The 9,001-nt window shown below is 41.5% G+C and overlaps 1 protein-coding gene across 2 annotated transcripts in view; it reads right to left on the minus strand.

The window, feature by feature from the left end:
- ZBTB38 (zinc finger and BTB domain containing 38) overlaps positions 1 to 9,001 on the minus strand; it is a 28,889-nt gene that overhangs the window by 4,173 nt on the left and 15,715 nt on the right. Inside the window, exons 3-4 of one of the 2 annotated variants that reach the window (XM_019503589.1) lie at positions 7,427 to 7,532; positions 4,967 to 5,072 (exon numbers count right to left, since the gene is read on the minus strand). The gene's annotated coding sequence lies outside the window, so the exon portion shown is untranslated. The remainder of the gene's footprint in view (positions 1 to 4,966; positions 5,073 to 7,426; positions 7,533 to 9,001) is intronic. The other variant, XM_019503590.1, reaches the window with a different exon arrangement.

Genomic DNA, 9,001 nt, shown 5'->3' on the forward strand with positions numbered 1-9,001 from the left:
CCCCCCCCCCCCCCCCAGTTTTGAAGACGAGAAAATACCTTCCTAACTCAAGTGGATTGACATGTTCATAAGTTATATACTAAGGTATGTTCTGTCATGATGTTTCACTGAGGATCTTCAATAGCTTTTAAGTAGTATTTACAAAAAGATCAGGGATGAAGCAGCTCTGGAGCTTCTCAGTAACAAGACTCTTCTGAGGCACAGTAGCCACATTTATGTCTTATTTGCTAGAAGTCTGAGATCCAGATTTGAAAAGAGCTAATGGTGCAACTGATAAGGTTTGTTCTGATTGAGCACAAAAATTAGACTACATTCTGAACCCTAAAATGTGCCTTCACAGCACCATATATATAACATATATTTTGTTTTGTCAGTGTAAATGTTTTTAAAATTTATGGTAGTCATTGATAGTATGCTAGTAATAATAATAATACTATAATAATATATATCTATAGTAATAATAACTATAGAATACTGTAGTAATATTAATATAATGTTTTACCAGCTGTAAATTGGTGTCACATTTGTCTGGGGATCTTAGAGGTGCAGAAATCTACCGTCCCACTTCAAGTTCTTCTGAATAAAATTTGCTAACACTTTTCCAGGACATGGCTGTGATGGCCTCTCTACATATTCAGGTAAAACCTGCAACAGGATCTAATGTGCAATGCATACAATTCTGCATCCTGCCATGCCACACATGCATAGCAGGTGCGACTGTGGGATTGCACATTAGATCCCATCAGACCTTATTGCTGGTGCAGGAGGAGCCTGGGATCAGAATCCCTGGCTCTACTTGTTACTGGCATGTGTCAAAGGAGACATCTATTTATAGCTGTCTTTTCTCACCAGTGAGAGAAGATAAAAAGATCCTCACTACTTCTATCCACTGCTGACATCATAAGAGCAACATGTAACAGTTCTATATCCAGTTAACAATCACTAGAGCTAGAAATCTGCCAGTTTACCATTTGATAATGTTCTCTTTGGGTTAATGTAAAAAAAATCATCAACTGGGATTATAATGGATATATTTAAGGTTTGTAATTTGAGGTCAAAGTGTGCTTATGCATGGTGGCCTGGTAAGCCAGTACTGTATCTTGAGTTCCAAATTTAAGGTTTTGGTTAAAAACTTTAAATCTCTAGTTCTTTCCATCCTGAAGGTTACCTTGAAAATATGAATCAATTACAGGGAAAGATGCCTGCCTGAGTCTTAATACAGGCTAAAACAAAAGTCCTGAAAGAGGCATGAATTACCCTATTCATTATTACTATGTGTTGCACTGAAGCCTACTTATTATAGTGTAAAAGACAGCCTTGTCAAGTATGTTACTGCTAACCAAGGCATGTAAGAAAGAAGGAGAGTCACAGAATCGTAGCGCTCCTGTATATGTGTAGGGAGGTTGCTCTGAAGTACTGTAATTACAGTGTGTCAGAGCAGACTTGATTAACTGAGTCTGCTGGAGTGTGTTAATTACCAGTATTATGTGCATCAGTATCCCTGTACTGAAAAATGGTGGTGGGGTGCTTTAAACTAAAGCTTGTTTGAAAAGCTTTAGTTCAAAGAGCCCCACTGCCATTTTTCAGCATGGGAACACTGATACATATTATGTTCCAGGTACTTTTAATTAGTGTGGCTCTTGGAACCAATTAAAGCACTGTCCCCCCCCCCAACCCCACTGCACCTCCTGGACCATGTCTATAAATGCCCACAGAATCATAGAAAATTTGGGTTGGAAGGGACCTGAGGAGGTCACCTCCTACTCAAAGCAGGATCATTTCCAACTATATCATCTCAGCCAAGTCTTTATCTAACCTGGTATTAAAAATTTCCAAGGATGGAGATTCCACAACCTCTCTGGATAACCTGTTCCAGTGTTTTACTACCCTCCTAGTGAGAAGGTTTTTCCTAATATCCAACCTAAACTTCCCCTGCTGCAACCTGAGACCATTGCTCCTTGTTCTATCATCTGCCACCACTGAAAACAGTCTAGCTCCATCTTCTTTGGAACCACACTGCAGGTAGTTGAAGGCTGCTATTAAATCCCCTCTCAGTCTCCTCTTCTCCAGGCTAAATAAGCCCAGCTCCCTCAGCCTCTCTTCATAAGTCACGTTCTCTAGCCCCCTAACCATTTTCATCGCCCTCTGCTGAACTCTAATTTGTTTGCATCTTTTCTATAGTGGGGGACCCAAAACTGGACACAGTACTCAGATGTGGCCTCACCAGTGCTGAATAGAGGGGAATGATCACTTCTCTCAATCTGCTGGCAACACTCCAACTAATGTAGCCCAGTATGCTGTTAGCCTTCACAACAAGGTCACACTGTTGGCTTATATTCAACTTCTTGTCCACTGTTACCCTCAGGTCCTTTTCTCATGTTATAGTAACTAGGGTTGTCTTGTTGACACCAACAAACCCTTGCTTCTTGCTTATTATGATAATATACACTGTATTATCATGAGAGGCTTCCCATTTTTTGTATCTTGTGGCTGTATATCAGAGTAAAACCATTGATGTTGTAGTCTGGCTCCTGTTTGTTCTGGAGAAAGATCTATTTAGATCTCCAAAATTATCCTAATGAAGTTTAATAGTTGGTAATTTAAAATGCACAGAATTCAGGAAATTTAAAGTTATGCTTCACACAGCACATACATTAAGCAATGAGTTCAGTAGTAGTTGCTGTGATATAATACTGTACTTATGCACATTACAAAGCTATTAAGTTACTTTTTCTGGAACAAACAAAATATTCTAGGTCAGCTTTTTAGATGTTCTTTTTTCATTGAACTAACTTGGTTTAAAATAAAAAGCGTTGGGTATTAATTTATTTTAATTAGAATAAAGACCTGAAATTTGCACTAATTCAAACTGCCAGAATAAGTATGTTTGATATACCGGAAACTACTTTCTTCCCAAAGCATACCCACAAGAACACTTCGCTTGAGGCAAGTAGCCACAGTCCCACAAAGAGATGTACTATCAAATACGTTTCTCATGGACAAGACCTGAGATTATATCCAATTTGCTTATATGATATCAACATTAGAAAACAAGAATCAGATATCAAAAACAGATTTCACAACAAGGCCAATTTATAATATTACTTTCTGAATCTAGGAAATAAAAATACATTACCTTCCAGTGAGCAATCCAGCAAAAACTTGTAAATATTTTTCCTACCATTCTTTGTAGTAACATCATTGGTGTTAGTTTCATAGGCTAGTGATCTGACTTGTTACTAATTATACTGGATTGCTTTGCCTATACTGAATTAGTTTATACATAAAGTCTATAATAAATATTGGATCTGTTTTAAATAAAAAGAATGATTCTTCAAATAGTTACTTCAGTATATCATCATTATAGGCAAACACTCATGTTTTGTTTTTATACCTATATATACATGATTGCAAGCCTTTAGAGTATATGAATTATGGATGTTGCCTATTAAAATGAATCTGCTTAGTAAAATACCACTCCTCGTTGCCTTCTTAAAGATAGCAGAAATCATTATCTGCTATTTAGACATTAATCTTTCACTATGCCCTACTGTAAGAGGCAAGAATATGAAAGATTAATCACCTAATTTCTGAACCATCACAGCTGCAACATCACTCTTACACTACCACTATGTCCTATTGCTATACATGTCACTGAAAATACTCCAACATAAACTGTTTTTAGACATAACATTTTTCCTTTCCTTGTCTCAGCTACCACAATCCTAAAATATCTGCCAGTTCATGCATGTACTGTTTTGCTATTGCTTTTACTTCATATGCATCTTGACTTTAAATTTGAAGCTGTGCAAAATAAGTATTAAATGCTACTATATCAGAGTGCTCCACTCAGTCTCCACTCAGGGTATGTACAACCATTTTGTAGAAGGTAAATAGTTATACGATGTGGTAGGGATTTGTCCAATTGCCTTCAAGAGAGCTATGCTACTAAGTTCTGAAAGCCAATAATTAAGATCTTTTGATAGGTTATACAGTTATCTGTTCTTTAGAGAAACTACCCCAATGGAGGCTAATTTGTTCTCATGTCTGCTCTTCATTATAGTGCTGTGAAAACAATTCCAATATTCATTACCATGTATGCTCCTAACCATGTAGAAACTCCTTAGTCATGGCAAATAACTGGATTATACAATTCAAAAGCCTGCCCCTAATGGACCGGCTCTTATTCTTTATGCTTCTCTGTCCATTATACCTTTTTGCCTTGACAATGTGTAATTATTGTTTTGATCTTCTATTTTTTCTTGATCCAGAAATAAGACATTTTCTGATGGTCAAAATAGCATACTTCAAGCAAAATCTGAAAGTTGCTTTGCACGTTTTGTAGCTTCCTGTGCCCTCTTAGGGGCTTCAGCAGCAGAAAAACATTTTAGATAGGTATATAATTAGGTAATACTCTGTCCTCTGCATGATCCAGATCTAGACAGGTTCTGCCCAGTGATTAAAACTTGACACAGTTTCAGAAACACCCTTTACACATTCATCAAGAACCTAAAGAATTACATTCAATCTGTTGACAAAACTACACGGTTGCCAGTTTTGGCACCACTTGAAGAACACTCCAAAATAATCTTTTTTTACCTAGGAATGGGGGTTTATGACTATAAATGGAATCAATATTAGGGATAAATAGAAAAGCCAAAGACTGTGACATCCAAGCACAAAATATGATGAGCTGTGCTGCAGGAAGGATTTTTCTATATTGCTTCTTAAAGATAATTGTATAATAATACACAATAATAATTACATAGTAATACGCAGCCTACACCACATGGACATTAAGGGTGTGTACTCTGAAATGTTTTTAGAGTGAAGAAGCTATTATTCATTTATCATTACTTCTGAGGTTGAAGTAAGCATCAAAATCAAAGGGTACCCTATAGGACTGCTAGTGTCAGATAACACAAGCCAAAATAGCTACTTCTAAAGAAAAAAGAGTTATAATTACCTAGTCTCTCCTCTTGTTACACATTTGGAATCAATTACCAAGCAGTGCCAGATGTTGAAGTATGCCTCACTGTGTCACTGAAGAGTCTATCAACAATGTTTGAAGCCTGGAGTTGGAGTAATTGGGAATTAGGCTAAGTACAGACAGTCAAAAAGCATGAGGTTGAATCTATTTAGTCTTTGCAGGTTAGTCTAAGCTGCAGAGCTTAAACTGAGAAGCAAGTGAACAGACATTCACTTTTGATTCAGGAAATGCAGCCACATGCCTGCAGTGGCTCAGGCCAGAAGCTGGGGGGTGGGGATGGCGGGTACTAGAGCACACCTCCCAGCCTGTCAGTCACTGCCAAAGGGAAGGAACTGAAGCTCCAAGGCTTCCCCTCCCTGCTTGAATGGAGGGGGCGTGGCCAGACTCCAGCCCTGGGCTAGCTAGGGTCTACCTGGGCAGGGTGGGGGCAGGGGGAAGCCCCTGCCAGGCTGAGGTCGGGTGGGTGGAGAAAAAGGTGGTGACATTGACTTCATAAAAGCTTGAACAAGAATAGTCCTCTCTCTAAAGTGAGCATGTATTGAACACAGCAATTTGCAACCTCAAGCTCACAACATAGAACAAACAACCAAAAATCTTCACCTAAGCTAAGATACAGCCCAGTGAAACACAGTGAGAGCACACACCAATTAGTCTAACTTAAAATAGAATATAATAAACCAAAAAGACGAGAGAAAGCCTTATATGCACTGTATAATGTAATGCCTTGTGTGCACTGGAAATGTGACATGAGTGTGTAACAGAAGGAAACAACCCTATGGAGTCCTGCTGGCTGTGACTGTGGACTACAAATCCTAGAGGCACCTGGAAGAGGAAGTGATGAGGAACCTTGCAGAGTCCTGCTGCTGTAACTCTGGACTGCAAATCCCAGAGACCTCAGGGGCAGCAGGAAGAGGAAGCAGTCACACAGCCCATGCTGGCTGCATGCCAGAGAGTCCAAGCTGAGTGGAAGAGGGATGCCTCTGCACAGCAGATGCCTTCTGGGAGCAGAGACTGAGGGGTAGTCCCTCTTGGGCTGTTTTTCTGCCCCCCGCTACCCTCAGCCCTGCCCCCACCCCTCTGCTCCAGTGTTGAGTGGGGAATAGCTTGGCAGGGGCTGTGCCCCACCCAGGCAGACTCTGTTGTGGTCCCCAACTGGGTTTCTGACTCACATCCCCTTCTCAGCCAGCCCTCACTGCTCTGGCTAGGGAGAAGAGGGGTGGGGCCAATCTTGCTCTCTGGAGCAGGCAGAACAGCCCATCCCAGGGTTGCAAAGCATCCTTGGATGCTAGGGGACTCTGATTTAACTTTAACCAGAAAGAGGTCTGAGACAGAAGTTTCATAAACTGGCCTGACTAGTGGCAATGCGTAGAGGATGCATGGGGGTATACGTGCACCCCCTGAGAGTCCTGGTGCACCCCCTGACAGGTTGCGCTCCCCCCCACTTAGGCAATGGGCAGGGGGGGCAGGTGGGAGCGCCAGTGCGCCCCCCGTGAGCACTGGCTGGGCAGTGGGAGCACCTGGATGAAGTGCTGCAGCCACTTCCGGAAGCAGTGCGGGCTGCTTCCCGGTCAGCGCCATCAGCTGCAGGGGAACCCCACTCCCCCAGTCAGTGAGACTCGCCATGGGGGGGGACTCTCCCTGGTCTCTGACTGGTCACTGTGGGGGGAGAGGCACGTGCCCCCCTGACTAAGATGGCACCCGTCGCTCATGGGTTTGACCTAAATCAGTTAAGTCTGAGACTACATTCAACCAGGTTTACCTTAAACCAGCTTCAGTCATTTTGAAACTGGTTTATGTGCACTGAGATTCTGTTCTGTTACAGGTTTAAACCAGTTTCTGATTGCTTAAATCAGTTTATGTGTAACTTCTATATTGCTAGCTAAAGTTTATATAATAATACACTGGGCAGCCAACACCACATGGACATTAAGGATGTGCACTTTGAAATGTTTGTAGAGTGAAGAAGCTATTATTGATTTGTCAATATTTTTGAGATTGAAGTAAGCAACAAAACCAAAGGGTACCCTATATCAGTGTTTCTCAACCCGTGGGTTGTGACCCAAAAGTGGGTTGCAAGAATATATGAAAGGGTTGTGGACAAACTTAAAAAATGGATTGACAAACTGGATTCTCCTTTAAAGGAGAAAAACTCAGGAAACTCTGGCTTCTTCCTTGCAGTTCTAGCCTACAAGGGGAATTCTGGCCTGCAAGGAGCTGCTTGGGGTCCCCTGTGCCCCACATACCCACTGAGGGTCTGGGGCCTGGTAGTGGGGGGTAGACGGTCGGGAGTAAGGGGCACTGGGTTGGGACTGGCCATCGATATTTACAAATGGGTCCTGGTACAAAAAAGGTTGAGAAACACTGCCGTATAGGACTGCTGGTATCAGATAACACAAGCCAAAATACCTACTTCTAAAGAAAAAGGGTTATAATTACCTAGTCTCTCCTCTTGTTACACATTTGGAATCAATTACCAGGCAGTGCCAGATGCTGAAGCATGCCTCACTATGTCACTGAAGAGTCTATTCCCAATGTCTGAAGCCTGGAGTTGGAGTAATTGGAAATTAGTGAACAAAACATGGATGCTGCAGTTTTCTGTGCCAATGCAAAAGAATGTCAAGATTCTTTTTATATGTGTACATATATATGTATATGTATGTGTGTGTGTGTGGATATATATATATCTATATATCTATACAGTACAGTTGCATCTTATGCGTATTTAACTTACACAATTTCGACTATATGCACTCGGCTGCTGGGGCTGGCTGCCAGCTGGGGCATGGCGCGTAATGTGGCGTCGCGTGGTACTGCCTGCACATGCCGGCATGGCTGGGAGGCTCATGTGGGACGAGGCAGTGGAGGATGAGAGGGGCGAGGAGTGCATGTGGAAGATGCAGCTGTTGCACTTCATGCATGGGCTGTGCAGCGCCGCACTGCACCACACCGCACTGGGCCCTGCGGTGGCGGCTGCTCGGCACTGAAGCCCGGCGATTTCAACTATACGCGATTTCAACTACAGCTGTCTTCGGAACATAACCCCCGCATAAGATGCGAGTGTACTGTATATAGATATAGATCTATCTATCTATCTATCTATCTATCTATATTATTTCCAGGCATTCTTACCTTTTCTTTTTAATAAGAAATCTGAAAGAGGTGCTGGTATCTCCCAGTTCTTAAAACATGATACTGTTTTATTGTATGATATCATACAATTATATGTAGGATATTATTTGTTGTATTTTTGTATTCACTAACTGAATTTTATTAAAAGCTATTAAAGTTTCTTAATAACACCTCTGTATATGCTGTTTGTCTGTCTCCCTAGGACTCACTAATGTAACCAATCGCGTTCACTGCATGGCTTTATATTTCGACCTAAGATAGGCAAAACATCAAACAAAATATTTCATATTTGCACCCTACACTATTACAGAAGTTTTCCATCTTGCTACTTCAGGGTCTGCTGCCATAACCTCTCCCCCATCACATCTTTTTTGTTGGTATTTTAACCCTTTGTAGGAACTGCTTGACTGATTGACTCCAGAGAGGCAGGACACTTTGTTACAGATTCAGATAAACCTTGGTTACAGATTCAATTCTTGGACACACTGGCTCAGGATAAACATAGGTAACAGTCCAAGAACTCCCCTTTGCATAGGTGCCAACTTTGTTTTTTGCTGGTGGGTGCTTGCAGACCTGAAAACACCCCCCAAAACCCATCACTTTACTTTTAACGTGGCATGTTCCTGGGCCAAGCCCTGTGCATGCCCGGAAGAGGCAGCAGCTCTGCAGTGTCTGTAAAGATTGAGTGCTTTAGTGGGGCTATTTTGGCACTTTTACCTAATTACTGATTGAATCAGCTTTAGCTAAAACCACCCTGCTGAAGTCCCCGATCTTGACAGACACTGCAGAACTGGGTTGAAGTAATTCACTATTTCTTCCAGTAAAGTGCATTTTTTTTAATGTCTGTGTAGCAAAAATAGTTACTTTTCTCTATGTTTCTTT

The sequence above is a fragment of the Gavialis gangeticus genome, unplaced genomic scaffold (genome assembly GCF_001723915.1).
Source record: "Gavialis gangeticus isolate Ggan-Ray unplaced genomic scaffold, GavGan_comp1, whole genome shotgun sequence".
Taxonomy (NCBI): Eukaryota; Metazoa; Chordata; order Crocodylia; family Gavialidae; genus Gavialis; species Gavialis gangeticus.